At 38.0% G+C, this 21,977-nt stretch overlaps 1 protein-coding gene across 3 annotated transcripts in view; it reads right to left on the bottom strand.

Annotated features, from left to right (window-relative positions):
* SUFU (SUFU negative regulator of hedgehog signaling) overlaps positions 1-21,977 on the bottom strand; it is a 142,746-nt gene that overhangs the window by 66,897 nt on the left and 53,872 nt on the right. The window lies entirely within an intron of this gene.

Below are 21,977 nucleotides of genomic sequence, written 5' to 3'. Positions count from 1 at the left end.
TCCCTCAACACCTTTCCAACAAACCAAGGGCAGCTAGGTGGTGCAGTGGATAGAGCACCAGTGCAGGAGAGTCAGGAGGACCTGAGTTCAAATCTCACCTCAGACACTTGACACTCACTAGCTGTGTGACCTTAGGCAAGTCACTTAACCCCAATTGCCTCATCCTGGGTCATCTCCAGTCATCCTGATGAATATCTGGTCACTGGATTCAGATGGCTCTGGAGGAGAAGTGAGGCTGGTGACCTGCACAGCCGTCCATCACTCAAAACAAAGTCAAGTGCAAGTTATGTCATCATTTCTCTGATGACCTGGTCTTCTTTGGCAACGAAGGACAAACACATTCCAACAAACATCCCATTGAAACAATCTGAACTCAGATTATCTGTTTCAGATACAACAAGTTAATAAAATCAAGGAAAATGAGCTATGGGAGAAATAATTTCTAAAACAGTCAGTGGTGCCTTTGAAGAAACTTAGAGAGCAACATATTGCAGTTTTCAATTTTTCAGGACTTTTTAATGAGAATACTTATCTTCACCTGAATTAAAATTTGGAGTCCTAATATTTCATTTAAAAAAGTAGTCAAAAATGTTTTTAATTCCTTTATTTTCTGAATCAGATGAATCAGCTTCCCATTCAAGTTCCGGGAGTTAACCCTTTTTCTCTTGCCTATCTGAACCTTGGCTCAGTGCTTCACGACAGGGATGGAGAGAAATGGACCGTGGCTGCAATTGCTTCTCTGAACTTTTAAAGCAAACATTCCCTAAAGGGCCCCAGATACCCTTCTGATGGTTTTATGATATTGGGAACAAAATACCACTATTTTCCAAAGATAAAATGTTCCTCATGTACAGGCTAATACAGTAGGTGATCTAGTTCAAATCATGGCAACCAATTTTCTAGAAGTGTACACACACACACACACACACACACACACACACAACGAAGTTATACTGTAAGACCCCAGGAGACTGCTTGCAGAATTAGGGCTCTGTCTAAGACTTTAGAACTTAGAAAGGTGAAGATAACTATTCTCATTAAAGAGTCCTGAAAAGTTGAAAACTGCAATGGAATATTGCTCTCTAAGTTTCTTCAAAGGCACCACTGACTGTTTTAGAACTTAGAAAAGTTTTTCTCCTCAACTCATGGGAACTATTCATTACAAGTGCTGTTCATCAGTGTCTTTTGCGATGTGACATAGCTCAATAGTGACAATTTCTTTATAAACTTCCTGGTCCTTCTCTTTATAAACTTCCCATCCTGAAGCCCTACTTCCCTGACTGGAGACTCTTTCATCCAGATGAGTCATTTCAAGAGGGACCTTAGCCATGCTTACTTCATTCTGGGCTAAACTTCCTTTCCACATTTCTCCGCCTGTTCATCAACTAACTGCTTTTTTGCTCCTGCTTTTTCACCAGCCACAGGGGGCTGTGTGGAAATCTGACAGAGACAAGTCATTTCAGAATGAAACTAATTTGTATCTAATGATACAAAGTAGAATAAACAGAGACAAGAAAACAACATAAACTACAACAGTATAAAGGAAAATAATCACAAACAGTAAAAAATGAATGCTTCAAAATTATACAAGAACAAGCCTGACCCTAAAGAAGGGAAATGAAAAGTCCCCACATTCCTCTGAAGAGGTGGCAGAATCCACTGATGTGGCACATTGCAAATGATGTTAGATTTTTTTCAATGTATTAGCTAGGTTTGCTAAATTATTTTCCTCTTTTTTTTAATCCTTTGTTATAAAGAATAGATCTCTGTGAGAGAGGAGGAATACACAGGGAACACTTGGCAATGTATAATCAAAAGTCTATTTTTAAACACGTAGGTATTCAACAAATATGAGTTTTCAACAAATGTAGAACAGAAAAGATCTCTGGTAACATCTGGCATTAATTTATGATAAAAATCATTAAAAGAAACAGGGGAGGAATTATTCCTTAGTTATCTACTTGAACTAAGATCTGGCATATTACATATAAAACAGAAAAACACTAGAAACATTCCAACTTAAAAAATAGTCACAAAACAAAGCAACTTACTTTCAAAACTCCTATTTAACTTATTAGAATCACTAGTAGTTACAATGAGACAGGAAAGAAAACTTAATGAGAATTAAAATGTAAGTAATTAAAAAATTATTTGTATGTGGCATGATTGTATATCTAAAAAAACTTAGTTGCAACAACAAAAAACTAAGAAAGGAATTCAGCAGGGTAGAAAGATATAGATGAGAAACAATCATCACTTATATGCTAGAAATAAAAATGAGAAAACATGATAAGAAAAAAGATACCCTAATTTACAATTAAATAACATTTGAGAATTATCCTATCAATATACAGCAACCTTTATAAAAATAACTATAAAGTTTCATGGACAAAAATATAGACCTAAATAACACCGTAACATTTAATATTCAAAAAAAGTTGAGTCAATACAAGTAACAAAAAATACTTCCCTAAATAAATTAATAATTTTCGAGATACCAAATTTTGCTTTATAAAACTATAAACAATCAAAATAAGATTTCTATGAAAAAAATTAATAGGCAAGAATTTTAAAGGAATACTTTGAGGGGGGAAAAGGTGATGGATGTGGATTTATCCACTTAGGATTGTAGAAAAATAGATAAACTTACATATTGCTGGTGGAGTCTGCAATCTCCTTGGCGAGCAATCTGGTACTGGAAGAGTTATAAATCATATTATCTGATCTAAAAACACTATCACAATACCAAGAACATTATAAAAAAGGATCCTTCTGTTCAAAAATATTCATAGCAGCATTATTTTTAATGGCAAAAAACTGCAAATAACTTAAATTTTCAGCAATTGGAGTATCAATGCTTTACTGCAATTAAGAATGACGAATACAAGAAATATAAGCCAAGTATGGAAAGATATGAATTAATGTGAATTGAAGAAGGTAGAACTGGAAGATCAGTTTACACGCATACTGTTTATGACAATATCAAAGCAAAATGCAAACACAAATATAGGGATGAATAGACAAACACTATGGAGAGAGTCAGAGAGGGAAGGAACGACTTTTCAATTAAAGCAATTTTTAAAAAAGTTATTAATTTAAGCTTAGTTAACATTGTTATTGCTTAAGTTTATAAGTTATTTTAAAATTGGCTAAATAAATTAATAAGTAAATCTCTCAATAAGATTCAGGTTGCTTCTAGCTCTTAATCTATGATCTAAGATCTTAAATTAAGGTGTGCATAGGGGAATATTTTAATACCTGGCTGGCCTCCTCTCCCTGGTCTGATCTCTGTATTCAGCAGAAAGGAAAGAATACTTGGAATTGATCTCATGATTTTTTTCCCTCCTACTACATCTTTCATGAAGGCCACATATTTCAAAGCCTCCAGAGTTTGGAGATGCCAAGGAGAACTACTATTGTAGAAACTAAGAACTCTAAGGCAAGTGGTTTGGAGGCATTTCTAGGGTCCTAGAAACAAAAGGATTCTCTTACTTGGGAGAATCTGGAGTTGTAAGTTAAGGCAAGATGTCAAGGAATCTGCCAAACTTTACGTTTGTGTACAATGTATATGGAATATTCACCAAACCCATAAGATCCTATTTTCCATCTAAAAAAGAGGCCCCTAGGATGACAAGTAGCAAGCCTGGGGGTGGATGGTGAACTCTACTCAGTGAGTTATACAGCTGCAATTACTTCCCTCTTTGACTCTCCAGACTGCACGCGTAAGACCTGCTGCCCCCTTCCAGTCCAGTTTATCTTCACCCTAACATGATCAACCAACTCTAAATCTTTAAAGACCAGTTCTGAAACCCAAGATTCTATGTTTAAATGCTTTGGAAATAAGTTACAATTCAGTGAAAACAAACCACAAAGGAGAACAAGTTTTTAGTCAAATAAACATGAACCTATCAACATACAAAGAACAAGAGAAAAAGAGAATTCTACATGCCAATTAACAGCTGGAATGAACAGAGGGGAAAGGCTAGCGTGAGATAATGTATAGGTTGTTGGTCTCATCCTTTTGAGAGGTTACATTCTGTCCAGAATGCTCCAGCATAGTTTGGAAAAACTGCTCACGCTAAGAATCTAAGAGCAGGATATATGCACATAATGTAAGAACAAAAAAAAAAACGTCCTTCTCCTTTGTAATTCCATTTTAACATTCTATCTCCTGCATGGAAAAAGGAAGCCATAGGAGACAAGAGCCTAGAAGCTTTAAAGTGGTACAAAACTGTGGAATTCAGCCCCCTCCCTTCCCCAGCCCCTTCCTCTCCATACACATGCACCAAAGACAAGATGCTTTGAAAGGAAAGAAATCCCAGGGGCACTACTACACAAAGGCCCCACTGCAGGGTTTCCAATTGGGCTCCTCCAGGGACATGGCCTAAACACAAGGCTTTCTCTCCTCTTCTCAACCCTTCCCCCAACGTGTGAAAAAAAACGATTATGAATACTGGAAAGCTGCTGGGCTTTTGTGGCTCGGAGACAAAGTCCTTCCCAGAATAGTGGTGATTCTTCGTTCTTCAACCTGATCAAGGAGGTATTGGAGGGGAGGGAGAGAGAAGGTCTTTACATTCTTAAAAACAGGTTTAATGACTTCAGTTCTCAATTCTTCAAGATCAATTCTGACAGCATTCAAAATGGACTGAGGGAAGCTTTTAGTGAAACTTCCTACAAGTTCTGTTGCTATTAATTTTGCTATATTTGGTTTTAAGCCATTGTGAAAAAAATAATGACTGTGCTGTGCAAGTTGGTAGAAAATTTTTGATAAAGCAAGAAAAGACATACTCTTGATAAAACCTTGAGAAAAATCATGTAAGGAAACTTTGAGATTTTACCTAAAATCAAAGAAATTATGAAGCTTCGCATACTGATCAAAAAGGACTCAAAATTGTTTCCTCATGTGCTCTTTTAAAAATGTCAGGCTCCCTTTTTCCACTTCTACAATTTAATTAAACAAGCACTTATTAAGCACTATATGCCAGATCCGGTCCTCATTAAGCTTTTATTCTACAGGGGCATAAACCCAATTAAGTAAATATAAAATGTATTCAAGATAATTGGAGGAGGAAGAACCACACATTAACAATTTGAGTAAACTAAGAGGTCAAAGAAAAATGCTTTTTATAAATAAGAAGCTTAGCTATCATCCAGTGTGCATCCATGAGAAGGAAGCAAGAAATGTGGACAGCAGACTGGTGAGCTGGCTGACAGCGTCAGCACATTGCAGGGGGTGAGGAGAGGAGATGAGGGGTGGTAAATCCCAACTTTAAGGATTCATCACTAACATGAATTGATCAAGGGCTGCAGAAATTTCAATCCTCATTTACTTGCTTCATGATGCATTTAGTAGGGAGAAGAAGGTGGGCAACAACTGCCATCTTACAATTTTCCCTTATGTATACACCAAGTGTCACAACACTATCTAGCAGCATGTCTTCTCTCTTCTCTCTCTACCCAAAGGTTATGGTTATTAACTCAAAAATTAAATTCAACCAACACTACACACTACTATGTGCCAAGCCTAGAGGCCTGTATTGGGCTACCCGAGTCTTCCTTACCTCACCTCCCGAGGTCTTCGGCTGGCCACGCCGGATGCACGTATGAGAGAAAGGACGTTCCAGAGTCAAACAGGGGTTGAGCTTTATTACAGGGTTTCGGTTACAAGTGCAGGGGCTCTTCTTTCTTAGGACGAAGAGGGGGAGATTTCCTAAGAAGGCTAAGCTTAAGGGAATGGAAGTAGAAGCACAAGCGGGGAGAGAGGGGGAGGGGAGAGAGGAAAGAAAAGAAGCGGAGCCCTACTTTTCTCTTTGGCTCCACACGTGCTAAGAGCTTTCTGGCTTCCTCAATCCTACTTAATCTTCAGCCACACAGTTTGCATCTCAATACCATGCTGTTAGGTAACTAGGTGTGCTCCAATCCGGGACGACCTCGAGGGCAGGGAGACTCCACCCATCAGGTATCTCCGGGGGAGAGGCGGAAATACCCGAGCTAGCCTAGCTAGCTCGGTCTGACCTTCTCGAACCCCCGCTGTTCATGGAGGGCCTCGTAAGACTCTAAGATTTAGAAGTCCCACTTTTACCTGCCCGAGACTGTCCACACGGAATTGAGCTTCCAGTCCCAACAACTATGTGCAAAAAAATTATTCTAGATATGAAGCCTCTATACCAAGAAATCTTAAAATACAGGTTTTGCTTTAGAAAGTGGCAAGAGCACAGCACCTAATATATACTCCAGTCCAACAGACCAGACAATAAGACAGACTGAACATTTTGCAAAGCTGTTGCAGATGTGTGGACCATGGAACAAAGACGTGACTCACAGAGGTTAAAAGTCACGCGGCACACCATCAAGCCAAAGGAAGGTCTAAGAGGAGCCTAAGAGGAGAGCCTAATTGTTGAACTTCAAGTCATCCAATCTGAACTTATGGACAATATTGGGTGGGCCCTCTTGAGTTCAGTTAAAGCCATTTGGACCCTACTTTTTATCAGGTCTGAGCTCTGTCAAGTGTTTTCTTTTTCTTTCCAAGTGCCTTCATCAATTTTGACACTTGTCACTGCAAAAGAGAAATTTTCTGTATAAGGGTCTGTGGCCAGACAAATTCCAGGTAAGAGAGCAAACTTGATTGCAACGAACCTCTATAGCTCTACAATGAAAGTGAAGGTACTTTGTGTAAACGGCTACTGCTCAAATACAGCACTGGGTGTGGAGTCAGGAAGACCTAAATTCAATTTAGCTGTGTGACCCTGGCTGGGCAAGTTACTTAGCTTAGCCTCTGTTTGTTTCAATTTTCTCAACTGTAAAGTAAAGATGATGATAACAGCACTTACCTCAAAGAGCTGGGAAGACGCAGTGAGATAACACTTGTAAAAAACACTGAGCACAGAGCCTGGCACACAGGAGGCGCCATATAGCCGTTTATTTCCTTTTTCTTCCCCTTCCCTCGGGAGAGATGGGAAGCTCTCAGAAATTCTGGGATCCTGAAGCAATTTGAATAGGGGAGAAGGAGATATCTAAAGAGACTATTATAGATGTACACAGGGAACTCACTAACTTATAATTTTTAAAAAATCTGTCACTTTTCTCAGCTCCTCTGCAGAAATGGGAGGGGAGGGGGTGTGAGTGGTGTCCACAGGTAAGGAACACTTCCCATATGTTGATTAGTTTTACTAAACTTGGGAGGGCAGAGTGATATGTTGAGAAACGAAGGTGATAAAAGCTTAAAGATCACAAAAGCTAGAAGCAAGGGCAGGTGATGGAGGGTGAATATGAAGGTGTTGGCACGGTCCTGCAAGAAGAGTGTTGGGAATGCTACAAACCCCAAGAGCTGGTGAGGACAGCTCAAGATATCAAAGGGAGGCTCCAAGAAGGGGAAGGATTGCTATTCAATAGGAGAGATGTGGCAATGACACTGAGGATGGAGAGAAGCCGGAATTCCACTTAGCTATTATTTGGTTTCTACTTTTCTGGCCAAGGAAAATGACCTTCGTACTGGAAAGAAGGGAATAATAATGACTGACGTGGAGTTGATACCCAAGATAAATGTGGAGTCTGTGGACAAGCAGCAAGCTGCCCTTTAACTAATAAAAGATATGTGATGTAGCATTTCACATACATTATCTCATCTGTCTCACCACAGTCCTGCAGCTGCTATTATCACCTCCACATTACATATGAGGAATCAGGCTCAGAGACGTTAAGTGATACATTTGAAGGATCTGAATCCAGATCTTGCTGACTCCATTATGCCATGCTGTCTCCTTGAGCTTCATCAGTTCAAGTTACCTGGCTCAGATGAATCACATCCTACAGTACTAGAAAGGGACTGGAAGATGTAATTTCTTAGCCACTGATGGCAGCGAACAGGAAAGATATGCAAGCTGACTGCCCAGAAAAGAAAGAAAATACTTTAAAAAGTACAGGCCAATAAGTCTGACCTCAAATCCAGAAAATGTAATGAAAGGAATAGTAAGTGAATCTGAAAAAAAGTAGTGGATCTTTATCCAGAAAAGATCATTTCTGACTAAGTTTCATTTCCTTTTTTAACTAAACTAGTAGATCATGGTCATGCAGTAGATAATAATAATAGATGACCTAGATTTTAGCAAAACATCTGACAGTCTCTCATGCTATTATTGTGGAAAGGACAGCAAGAAATAGATTAGGCAATGGTATAATTAGTTAGGTTTCTCACTTTATTTCCAGAAAACTGGTAAAGATTATAAAAGGTGCGAATAATACATATTGGAGGGGGTCCCAGAAACATAGGAACACCATTATACTATAGATAGAATGGTGAAATGATCCAACCATTCTGGAAAGCACTCTGAAATTATGCCAAGAATGTGCCAAAAGTGTCCACCCCTTTTGATCCAGAGATCTCACTGCTAGGTATATACTTCAATGAGATCAAAGATAGAAAGAAAAATCTCATATATACCAAAATACACACAGCAGCATTGTTTTTCCAGCATATTTTTATAGTACCAAACAATTGGGAATTAAGTAGGTACCCACTAACTGAGGAATGGCTAAACAAACCAAGGTAGGCTATAAGAAATAAGGCATATAAAGAATTTTTTTGAAGGGAAATTTTTATGAAGTGACACATAAAAGTAGAAGCAGAAAACCAATATTCACACTGATTATAGCAATGTAAAGAAAAAAGGCAAAATTGAACACTTTCCTCCTCTGTACAGATGGGAGGGTTATAAGACCGACACACTGCTTATGCTATCAGATTTAGTAGGTATGTTGGTTAGTTTTGATGAACTTTTTTTCCTTTATCTTTATTTCGTATTCTTTGTTTAAAAAAAAAAAGAATGGCTCAATGGATAGTGCTGAAGGACATATTTGGAAATGAAGGTGATTTTAAAAACAAAAGAGAAATAAATTTTTTTTGAATAATTAAGTAGATTAATAACTGGTTGAATGGTTAGACCTAAACAGCAGTCATTAATGTTGATTGTCAATCTGAAAGGAGTTCTCCAATGGAGTGCCCCCAACAGTCTGTGCTTAGCTCTGTATTGTTCAGTACTTTTTACCCATTCAATTCAATAACCATTTTTTAAATACCTACTATGTGCTAGGCACCATGTTAAGTACTGGGTATATAAATAAGAAAAAGATAGACCCTGTCTCCTCAAGGAGCTTACAATCTAATGAAGACAACACACAAAAGGAAACTGAAATGGAGAGTGAGCTTGAAAGTCCAAATCCAGCCCTCTGTAAAGGAAGCTTTGGAAGGAGTTTACCCTCTTGCCCTCCAATCAGAAGGGAAAGGAGTTAGGGAAGAGTTCAGTAACCAAGGGTACATTACCAGCAATCTGATCAGTTTATCCTGGGAGGGGCATCTGGTTGGGGGGGAGGGATGGGAGTGTGGAAAGATGGGAGTGTGGAGCTGCAAATGAATGAACTGGATAAAGGCAGAGCTGGCATGTTTATCAAATCTGAAGATTACATTATATGGGGAGGGAAACATTTTGACAGAGCCAGGAGCCAAAAAGATCTTGATAAGCTACTAGGACATTGGGATTAATCTAATAAAATGACAATCAATAATCTTACACCTAAGTAAAGCAAATTCACAAGTATAAGACATAGGAAGTGTGACTAGGAAACAGGCTGACTGAAAAAGATCTGGTTTTCTACTAATTGTAAGTTCAATAGGGGTGAACAGTGTCAAATGAATTAAAAGTGGGACAGGAATCAACAGAGATTATAATTTTGGTATACTGTGCTCTGGTCAGACCACATCTTGCCTACTGGGTTAAATTCTGGGCAATACGTTTTAGTAAGGACATCGATAATTTATATGATACCCTTAGGAAGACAATAAGGAAGAAGAAAGACTGATATTTGTGCCTAACCTTTTTTGTGACACACAACCCCCTCTCTCATCACCCCGCCCCCCCAGTCTCATTAAGTCTATGGACCTCTTTTCATAGTAATGTTTTAAAGTGAATAAAATACAAAGTATTATAAAAGAAGACAATTTTATTGAAATTCAGTTATCAAAAAAATTTTTAAAATAAGTTCACAGATCTTAAGTTAAGAACCTATGCTTTATAATAACAGCCAATAATTATATAGCACTTAAAAAATCGAAAACTGTTTTTCATATGTTATCATTAGATTGAGAATTGACTGAAGAAACTGGGGATTTTAGTCTAGAGAAGATTTATGCAAGGTGATGATTGTCTTCAAGTATCTGAAAGGCTGTAACATGAAAGAGAAATTAGATTGAATCTTCTGGGTCCTCAAAGGCTGAACTAGGAATAAGTGTGTATGAGCTACAAAGAGGTAGATGCAGACTTCAAGCATGGTAAACCTTTGTCATAATTAGAGCTAACCAAAGTGGAACAGGCATCCTGGGGAGATGGAGCAGAGACCTTACCGCTTGTTAGGTATTGTCTGTAGTAACAACTCTGAAATTCTCTGATTTTATAAAATTAAAATTTCTCTGTAAAATAATAATTTCTCTGTAAAATCTTCCCTGATCCCCATCCCCACTTTCATCAAAAATAAACTATACCTTCTCTAAGCCCTCAAAGTACTTTGTTTAGACCTTTGTTAAAACATTAATCACATATTGCACTATATCAGATTTATTTGTATCCATGTATTATTCTCTACTAGATTGTAAGAACATGAAGAGACTATGACTAACTCATTTTTGAATCCTCCAGATTCACAGTACAGTACCTAGAAGACAGTATTTGATGTTTATCTAAAATGAATATTTATTTATTGAATGAATGAATGAATTTTATGGAGTGAATCCCATCTCTTTGCACACTGGCCCCTAGAGGCATTCACCACAATACCTCCACATCTAAAAGGACAGGGCAGATAGATTTCCAGAGTTTCTAGTCTTGGATGACTGTTGAGTAACACCTTTTTCCTCCGAGGAAAGTATGGTAGGAAGACAGCATGGCATTGGTTCCATCAGCTTAATTTTCTTACTCTAGGATGTATCTATATTGGTTAGACTTATACAAAATATTTGGAATTTCAAATGATAAAAGAATTATAAGGCTGGCCCTTCTGAGGAAGATGAATAAGTCATGCTGGTTCGCAGTCAAATTATACTCGACACCAAATAAAAGAAGGGAAATAATTTCAAGTCAAATAAAATTAAAAGAGACCCTTATATCAAACTCTGCCTATATTTACCAAAAAGACCAAGCATTCAGGCTTCACTAATATACCTGCTTTGTGACTAATCAAGAATGGAACCATTTGATAAAAAAGCAGAATCTGGGAGTTCATTAGATTTTTCCATTTAAGTCTTCTAACAATTCAAGAAAAGGACATTTCTAAAATGTCATTCATTAGAATAATTTTGTAGCAATCAAGAAACTAGATGCATTTAAAATAAAACCTCAAGAGTCCTACTTATCATGTTTGGAAAGTTTCATGAGGGCAGGAAAACATTCCTATGGGAGCTGCTATGGAATTTTTCACCACTTCAGTCAAGCAGAATCTACCCAGTTCTACCACTTCACTATAATCCACTTCAAAGTATGTAAAAATAATAATTAACACTTATATAGCCTACTTCCCTAGGTGAAACCTAGAATGTCAAACTCTGATGCAACAAGGTTTTGTTTTCGTATAAAGACTTTTTGAAAACTAGTGGTTCTAAATGAAATACTTATGTCATTCCAGCTCTTTCAGATGAAATCCCAGTATGTCAAAGGAGTCACTATTAAGACTATCTGTTTTTCTCCTACCAGAGCATTTGGGCAACTGACTCTCTAAAGGTCCTGGAGTCCTAAATCAAAGTTGTGGCAAAGATGTATTCTTGTAAAATTATTTTCTATTATGTAACATTCATATGTACTTTGCCAAATACTGCATGCTCATTTTCATCAATACAACTTTCTATTCAACTCAACTTCAAACATTTGTTAAGCTCCTATTACATGTAAGGCATTGTGCTAGACGCTTATGAAAGACCTCGAACCTGAGCACACCTGCAGTTACGAAGGATATAAAATGAATATCATAACCATAACATCTGGCAGGCTCTGAGAAAAATCAAACCTTCACTTCGACACTTTCCTTGAAAAGGTCTCACTTAAGAATGAGAGCACAAATACAATGATAGGAGTGGCAGCTTTCATGAATTCTTGAGGGGTGAGTTAAGATTTCAAAACTAAGAGGTAGGTGTAGGTGTGTGTGTGTGTGTGTGTGTGTGTGTGTGTGTGTGTGTGTGTGTGTGTGTGTGTGTGCGCGCGCATCTGTGTTTAAAATAGAATGGGGTTTCCCATGTATAAGAACTGACAGGAGCAGAGGCACGGAGGCAAGAAAGTATGGGACAATTTAGGTGAACGGTGCAGTTTGTGACAAACACAGAGTAGTCAATGAAGGGGACTAATGCAAGTTTATATAGGAAAATTAGTGCCAGACTGCAGAGAGCCTTGAATGCCATTCAAAGACATTTAGATTTAGTCAACAAAGTCTGCAAGGTGATCAAATCTGTGCATTAGGAAAAGTAATCTCACCATGATGCACAGGATAGACTGGAGTAGGGAACCTGATTAGGAGTTCAGGCGAAGAGTAATAGGGCCTAAATTAGTCTAACAATATAAGTGATGCTATGAATGTAAAATATATACATTTAGGAATGTACATATGTATGCAAAGAAGTGAAGATAAATGCAAGACATAGTTAAAATAAGATATGACAGGATGAGGTGAATAGATGTCACAAGGAGCATAGATCAAGAGCAGGAAGGGGCTTTTGGGACCACCTAGTGCAATCATTTTGCAGTTGAGGAAACTGAGGTCCAAAGAAGATAAGTTATTTTTCTAAAAGGTAATACAGATAGTAAGCATCACAGGTGAGATGAACCCAGGTCCTTTGACTCAGAGTCAGAGCTCTTTCTACTGTACTATGCCATCTCCAAAGAATGAGATGGAGGAGAGAAAAGAGTCAAAAATTACTCTGGACTTATAAATATGGATAACTTGGAGAATGGTGACCCCATTTAGACATCTTCAGTTTAAAGTGATGGTGGGGCATAAAAACACAATTCTGGTCTGGAGTGGAGAGAGACTTGAGGAAGGGAGACCAATCAAAAAGCTATTCCAATAGACCAGGTATGAGGTGATAAGGGTTTGCATCTGGGTATTAATAATGTCAGAAGAGAGAAGAGGGTGCACATAAGAGATGTTATAAAAGATAGGAATGACAGGACTTAGCAACCAACTGGATATGTGGGGTAAGAGTGAGGAATCAAGGATGACAACTAGGTTTTCCAGCCTGAGTGAGTGACTGAGAGCATGATCATAACCTTGACAGTAAAAGGAAATTAGTAAGAAGGAAAGGTTTTGGGAAAAGGATAATGAATTGGGTTTCAGATTTGTTGAGTTTTAATGTATGTATGTATATGTGCGTATATATGCATATTCACACATACGCATATATATATACACATGTGTATGTATATATGTATATGTGTGTGCATCTATATCTATATATGTCTATGGGACAGCCAATTCAAGATGTCCAATAGGGAGTTGGAGAGAAGTGAGTCTGGAAATCAGGAAAGAGGTTAGGGTTAGATAAATTTATCCGTACAGAGAAGATAACTGAATCCATAGGAGTTGACTGAGATCATAAGGAAAAATATGTTTAGAAGAGGAAGAAGGCTCAGGACAGAGTCAGCAGCGTCAGGGGAACAATGAGTGTGACCTGGATGACGATCCAGCAAAGGAAATTGAGAAGAAGCAGGCAGGAAGAGAACCAGAAGAAACGAGAGCATCAAGAAGAAGAGTCACTGACAGTGGCAAAGGTTGACAGGGGTCAACAAGGAGGAGGACAGAGAAAAAGCCATTTGATTCAGGTCAAAAAGATTAAGAACCTCTGAACTAGATAATCTCTGAGGTCCTTTCCCATTCTGGGATTTCCTGAGAGTTAGGTACAGAAATAAAGATTTAAGAAACCTTTCACATAGAGGTGACATTTGAAACTGTGGAAATGGATGAGATCACCAAGGAAAAAAGTATATAAAGAAAAGAGGGTCAAGGACAGAGTCTTAGGGATACCTATATTAAAAGGAGTGGAAGTCAGCAAGAGAGATAAAAAAGATGCCATTAGGGAAGCAGAAAAAGAACCAAAAGAGGATAATATCACAGAAATCAAGAGAAGAGAAAATATTCAAAAGGAGAGGTGGTGTACGGTGTCAAATGCTATAGACAATTAAAGAGGATGAAGACCGAAAAGTCCATTGAATCTGGCAATCAGAAGGTGACCCTGAGGAGGTAGAGGAAGAAACTATGTTGTAAAGGATTAAAGAACAAGTATGTAGTGGTTAGAAACTAGAGACAGAGAACATAGATTGTTCTTTCAAGAAGTGTCAGTGAAATGGAATTGAGAAGGGACAGTAACTGCTCCTGTGGATCTAGCAAGAGTATATAGTTCATTTCCTCTCAGTCTTAAGTCTAGGTTATAGGGCTCTGGATTTTGACCTCTCACAAAACAGCCCAATGTTCATTTCTCATTTTACCCAAAGAGGTATGGCTATAATATCTGTGTGTATTCATCACAATAACACATTCATTCAGTGCTTTGACATTTACGAAGAATTTTCATCTTAAGAAAGCTATGCAGAACAAGGAAATCACCTTGAGGTGAGAAAAGAGTGGTCAGAGACAAGTAGGCACCAAGAACAAATGGCAGGATCGGCAGACTAAATGATAACTGAAATGGGCCAGGTAAACTATGACCAGCATAGCCTATGCTTACGCTTGAATTTAGAGGACTAAGTCTTTGTACTGGTTATATTAATACCAGGTTGATTAACAGAATTGCTGTCTTTCTGGTCTCCTTAAATCAACAACACATCCCCATTCCCTGTAAATGTCAAAAAGGCATGCCTATTCCTGTCCACTGGTTGGATAGGTAAAAGACTAGGGTCCTCTATCTGACGTGCAGGATAAACTTTGATACAATCAGACATAAGACAAAGGGTAAACTTGATCTTCCACATCCAAATTCCACCTTGCAAACCAACAACCCACTTTCCAGGTTTGCTAACACTACTTTTTCTTAATAGTGTTAAAGTTAATCAATGAAAAAAACAACTGATGGAAGGTTTTCATACCAGATTTCAAACTGTATTACAAGGCAGTAATCATCAAAACAAACTGGTACTGGCTAAGAAACAGAATGGTAAGTGAAACAGATTAGGTACAATAATATACAGTAGTAAATAACCATTGTAATCTAGTGTCTGATAAACACAAAGATCTAAGTTTTTGGGATAAGAACTCATTACCTGACAAAAATTGCTGGGAAAAATGGAAAGCAGTTTGACAGAAACTAGAAATGGGCCAAAATCTCACACTATATACCAAGATAGGGTCAAAATGTGTACATGGTTTAGTCATAAAAGGGTGCTACCATAAGCAAATTAGGGGAGCATGGAATAGTTTACATGTTAGATCTATGGATAAGGGAAGAACTTATTACCAAACAAGAGACAGAGTGCATTACAGGAAGTAAAATGGATAATTTTGGTTACATTAAATTAAGAAGGGTTTTTGCACAAACACAACCAATGCAGCCAAAATTAGAAGGAAAAGAGAAAACAAGGGAAATGTTTATAGCAAGTTTCTCTAATAAAGGTCTCATTTTCCAAATATATGGAAAACTGAGTCAAATTTATAAGAATGTGAGTCATTCCCCAAAACTGATAAGTGGTCAAATGATATAAACAAGGCAGTTTTTAGAAAAAAATCAAAGCTATCAAAATCATATGAATAAATGCTCTAAATCACTACTGATTAGAGAAATACAAATTAACTCTCAGGTATCACACCTCATACTTATTAGACTGGCTGATATGACAGAAAAGAAAAATGACAAACGTTGGCAGGGATGTGGGAAAACTGGAACACTAATGTGGTGGATTTGTGAATCAGTCCAACCATTTTAGAGAACAATTTGGAACTGTGCCCAAAAGGTTATAAAACTGTGTATACCCTTTGACCCAGCAAGACCACCACTAGGTCTGTAACCCAAGGAGATACATTTTTTTTTTAGAAAAAGGAAAAGGATCTATATTACTGGGGCTGAGCCAAGATGGGGGAGTAGAAAGACACACAAATGTAGGCTCTCCTCACATAGCCCATAAAATACCTGTAGAGAGACCCTCTCAACAAATTTTGGAGCAGCAGTAGTGGAGAACAGAGTGGAGGAGATTTCCAGCCCAAGGGGACCTGAAAGGGCCATGGGAAATGTCTATTGCACTGGACGAGGAGCAGAGCCCAGCCCAGCCTTGGCCCTGCAGCCCTGCAAGGAGGACACCTAGGGAGCGGAATCTCCAGTCCCAGCAGCAGCGGTCGGCAGATCCCTCAACCCACAGGGGCCAAAGGTCAGTGACAGGGGCTTTTTCAGCTGGCCAGGAAGGGAGAAGGGCCTTCCATAGCTCTGGCCTTAGGCAGTGGCCACAGAGGTCACATCAGGCAGACAGCAGAAGTTCCCACAGCAGCCCCTACAGCAGCCCGCATCCATTGTTGGACTGTAAAACCCCTGGGGGCACTGAGGAACTGATTATTACCTCAATCCTGTATAGAGGCCCTGAGGGAGCTGATCTTTATTTCACACTGAATGGAGGCCCTGCCCCCACAGCTTATCTGAAAATCAGCCCCCATTGATGGGTTGGTGGAACTGGAGGCCAGGTGGCTGTGGAGAGGAAACTCTGCTAAGATTCTGGGCACAAAAATCTCTGTCTGCTCCCAGAGCAATGTATATGCTTGATTGTGCCAGCTTAGAGGAACTGCAATCTTACAGATTCCCAGAGTATACCCTACTCTTGACAAAGGACCCAAAAGTCAAGTAACTGGTTGGGAAAATGCCCAAAAAAGGGAAAAAAAATAAGACTACAGAAGGTTACTTTCTTGGTGAATAGATATCTTCTTCCATCCTTTCGGATAAGGAAGAACAATGCTTACCATCAGGGAAAGAGATAAAAGTCAAGACTTCTGTATCCCAAACAAATATTCAATGGTCTCAGGCCATGGAAGAACTCAAAAAGGATTTTGAAAATCAAGTAAGAGAGGTGGAGGAAAAATTAGAAAGAGAAACGAGAGAGATGCAAGAAAAGCATGAAAAGTGGGTCAACACCTTGCTAAAGGAGATCCAAAAAAATGCTGAAGAAAATAACACCTTTAAAAATAGGCTAACTCAATTGGCAAAAGAGGTTCAAAAAGCAATGAGGAGAAGAATGCTTTAAAAAGCAGAATTAGCCAAATGGAAAAGGAGGTTCAAAAGTTCACTGAAGAAAATAGTTCTTTAAAAATTAGAATGGAACAGATGGAGGCTAATGACTTTATGAGAAACCAAGAAATCACAAAACAAAACCAAAATAAGGATCTATATTACTAAAATATTTATAGCAGCTCTTTTTGTTATGGCAAAGAATTAAAAATTCTTTAGAAATCCCTCAAGGAGGATGCCCATCAACTGGGGAATGAATGAACAAGTTGTGGTACATGGTTGTGAAGGAATACTGTTATTCCATTAAGAAATGATGAGTAGGTGGATTTCAGAAAAGCCTGGAAAGACTTACATGAACTGATACAAAGGGAAGGGAGCAGAACCAGGAGAATGCTGTACACAGTAACAGCAGTACTGTATGATGAATTGTGAATGACTTTGTTATTCTCAGAAATACAATGATCTAAGACAAATTCCAAAGGATTTATGATAAAAAATGCTATCCACCTCCAGAGAAAGAACTAACAGAGTCTGAATGTAGATCATAGCATACTTTAAAAAAAACAAACTATTTTGGGGGGTTTTTGCAGTTTATGTTTTCTTTCACAACACAACTAATATAAAAATATGTTTTTATTGACTGCACATGTATAACCTATATCAAAAATTGCTTGTCTTCTCAATGAAGGAGGAGAGGAAGAAAGGAGAGAAGAGGACTTAGAACTCAAAAAATTTTTTTAAATGTTAAAGATTATTATTACATGTAATTGGAAAAAAATTTTTAATGCCCGAGTTTGGGCCTAATCTCCACTTATCACATAGGCTGAAACAGATTTAGCTAAGTGATCCTTTCTTACCTACATCATGTATAATATAATCTTTGATCCTACTTCTTAGGGAGTATCTCGGGACTAGGTCACTGAAAAAGAAGAATTCAAAGGATTTCAACTCTGATAGGATCACTCTAAGAGAAAAACATCAAAGGTAGAATGAATGCATCTTATAGTCCATTTTTGCAAAGAAACTCCAAAGTACTTCCCTGAGGCTAAGGAGGCTAGGTTACTAAAAATATCTATGGATGAGTAAGAGAAAGTTCTACCTCTACTTTCTCAAAGTAAAATTATTGATACATTTTGTTTTTATGTCATCTTTGCTTCCTAATGTACCCCTCTCTACTTCCCCTTCCAAAGAACCATCCCTTATATCAAAGAATAAAAAAAGCAGGGAAAAAACAGTTCAGTAATTCACCACATAGAAAAGTCTAACACTAGTTTCTTTTTTGTTTTTTAAATCTCCAAGTATATATAGTATTTTATTTCCATAGTCGCCCACCTCTGAAAATCAGGGAGGGAGATATTTTTTCTCACTTCTTACCCAGGGCTGCACTTTTTGGTCATTATGGAGGATTCTGTGTTGCTTTTTTCACTTGCATTATTGTAGTCATTATGTACACTGTTTTCCTGTTATACTCACTTCACTCTACAGCAATTCATATAAACTTTCCCATACTTTGATGAATTCTTTACCTTCATAATTTCTTGTACTTTCATGCCCCAAAATTTATCCATTCAACGATCAAAGGGCATATGCTTTTTTAAAAAGTTCTTTACTACATAAAAAAAGGGCAGGGACTGCTATGAATAGTTTCTTGTTTATAGGATTTTTTCCTAGTATCTTTAAACTCTTTGGGGCATATGGATAGCAGTAAAATCTCTTCATCTAAGAGTATATTTTATTTCCTTTCTTTAACACTATGTTTACCATACATGTACCTGACTTCTGCAAAGAAGGCAAGGAACTTACTTCCACTTTTGCAACTGAGATAAAGTCCCAGAGAGACTGGTGACCTACTTAGAGCCAAGTAGCAACCCAGCAGGAAAACTACAAGTAGAATCCAGGTGATGTAATTCTCTGTACAGTGGGTCAGGGTGAAGAGAGTGCTAGACTTGGAAGTGAAGAGAACCTGGGTTCAGATCTTGGCTGAAAGAAGCTGTATGACTTGGCTTCCTGACCCTCTGTTTTCACATGGGGATCTTCAACGACCCATCTCACAGGTCTAGTAAAAGGAAAGTGCTTTTTAAAACTTACAACTCTCTAAAAATGTGAACTATTATCATCACTCTCTAGTTTGCATCTTCAGGGAACTAGGCCCAGAGGAGACTTCATTTCACTGAGGTCCTGAGAACTTATTAGATGGTCAAAGACTTCAGCCATTGCTTGCTTCTACTATGTGGTTCACTAACCAGGAAAGTGAACCACATAGAAGCAAGCAATGGCCTAACCAGAAAAAGAAAGCCTCCGTCAAGTGTATATTTCTCTCCTGAGCAAAACCTGTTTATAGTAGGCCACTTTTGGGTTTGCAGTTATATGACAAATTTATTCTGGACAACTGATTTGTTATTTGGTGGATCAGGAATATACTCCATTATTATTCTAAGATCTATAGAGAAACCAGGGATTGGTCTGGATTATATAGCTGGTTAGCATTACAAACAGATAAACAACAAAGTATTTTACAGATCCAGAAAGGGATAAATCAGTCTGAGATAAAGAAAAGTCAGAAAATAAAAAGGACCAAAAGTAAGAAAAATGATATTAATCTAACCAGGCAGCTCCATTTGGCTTCACTTTGTCAGCTGGGACGACTGGAAGGAAAACCTGACAATTTCATCGGTATTGATAGAGCAGTTCAGAAAAATTTACTTGAGGCAAAGATATTAAGATTACACACATGGGGGACATCCATAGAAAAGGCAGCCTGGGAACTTATTAATGATGAAAGCTGAACTACAACCATGAAATACAAACACCTTACTCTGCATGCTATGCTGAGTCACTCTCTCTCTTGTGTCTTAAATCCATCTATCATTAAAATGGGGGTTAATAATTTAATTAATACAAGATTAATTTACCTATCTTTTTCCTGCTTAGCCAAGCATATACAAGACAAGAATGTACAGAATAATGTCACAGAGATTGCCATGCTGGGGCCTACTAGTACAAGATTTAGGTGGGGGCTTGGGGGTGCTCAGGGGAAAGATCAACTGCAGAGCTAGGAAATTTCAGTCATTTCATTCTCTGGGGCTGAAATGGCTGTCAACTGTGAAGCCACTCTGCAAGGAGAGTGTATAATGAATTTAAGGTTGCCAGGATAAAAAATTGAGAATTGGGTTGCGGAAGTATTGCTGAACTGAAGCAACAGTGCCTGTGGTAAGTAGCCATGATGCTAACAGATAACACTGAGGAAGTCCATCAATAAGCATTTATATCTATCAGGCACTGAGGATATAAAGAAGGGTGAAAGACAGTCTCTACTGTCAAGGAGCTCCTAATATAATGGAGGAAACAACATGAATTACTAGGAACAAACAAGTTACATACAGGATAAATTGAAGATAATCAACACAGAGAAAGGCATTAGCATGAAGAAAGATCAGAAAAGATTTCCTATAAAGCTACAGAAAGGATTTTACCTGGGATTTGAAGGAAGCCAAGAAAGTCAGGGGACGGCTGTGTGTGTGTGTGTGTGTGTGTGTGTGTGTGTGTGTGTGTGTGTGTGTGTGTGTGTGTGTCTGTGTGTGTTTAAGGTGTAAGAAGACTGGAAAGATGGGATAGAAGATGAATCAGGTTTTGAAGGACAAGCCAGACTTTATATTTGATCCTGGAAGTGACAGAAAACCACTGGAGTTTATTTGGGGGGGCAGGGTCAGGGGCTAACACAAGTCAGATTGTGCTTTATTTGAAGTGAAAATAAATCCAAACACATTAAAAGGAAATGTGGTTTTTTATACAAACGTTGTACAAGGGCAACATTTGTTCATCAAATCTCCTCACTTTCTGTAAATGAACTCCTGGGAATTAATGAAGATGTAAATATGTCTGTGCCAATCAGTGCTAGGTTCATATTTGTCCTGCTTTAGCTGTAGAAAAACCAAAATACTTCCTAAGTGACTTATAAATTATAATATAAATACATCAGATTTTAACATTAGGAAAGGCAGGAAACTCAAGGAAAATTTTCCTTACTTATACAAAGTTATATATTATAAAAATTCAGTCTTTGAAAAACTATCTCTGACTTGAAGAGGAAGGCTGTGTCACCTACCACTACCAAATGGAGAGACAGGAAACACGATGGACTGGTTAGTCTGAACTGTATGATGTGTCGGACACTGGCTGATCTCTCCCAAGTCCCAACTGCAAATAGTTTAACATGCATAACTGGTCTATCTCAGGCCAAGAAATTTTGTATTTGTTTCGTTCCTTTCCCCCACTCATTTGATCTTCTTCCCACACTCTTACTTCAATTTTTCAAGGATGCATAAGTTTGCTGGTATAGGCTCTCCCTAAACTGACACAGACAATCCTTCTACAATACAGCAAATCATTTTTGAGAGCCGTTACAGTGAACAATTCAATCACTCCTGATAACAAGCTTCTCCAAACTGGCCCTCATGCTTCCTGTAGTGAAAACTATTCTACCTTTGTGGAACATACCAAAATTGCCAGCATAGCCTTCAAGAATCCAGGATTATATATGTAAACCTGAAAGTACTATGTAAATGCTGTTATATCTATGCTGTGAGATATGGGAAGAGCATTTCAGTGGAAGCACTGAATTCTAATCTGTATTATCATATTTATATATTTCCATATCTTATCCTCTTATTAAACTAAAAGTTTCTGGAAAATAGGCATAAAGTCTTCTTTATCTCTAGCTTACCTAGAACACAGTGCTACGCGCTGG

The sequence above is a fragment of the Notamacropus eugenii genome, chromosome 1, assembly GCF_028372415.1.
Source record: "Notamacropus eugenii isolate mMacEug1 chromosome 1, mMacEug1.pri_v2, whole genome shotgun sequence".
Taxonomy (NCBI): Eukaryota; Metazoa; Chordata; class Mammalia; order Diprotodontia; family Macropodidae; genus Notamacropus; species Notamacropus eugenii.
Note: the sequence above shows the minus strand (reverse complement) of the source record. Positions and strands in the feature narration are given on the sequence as shown.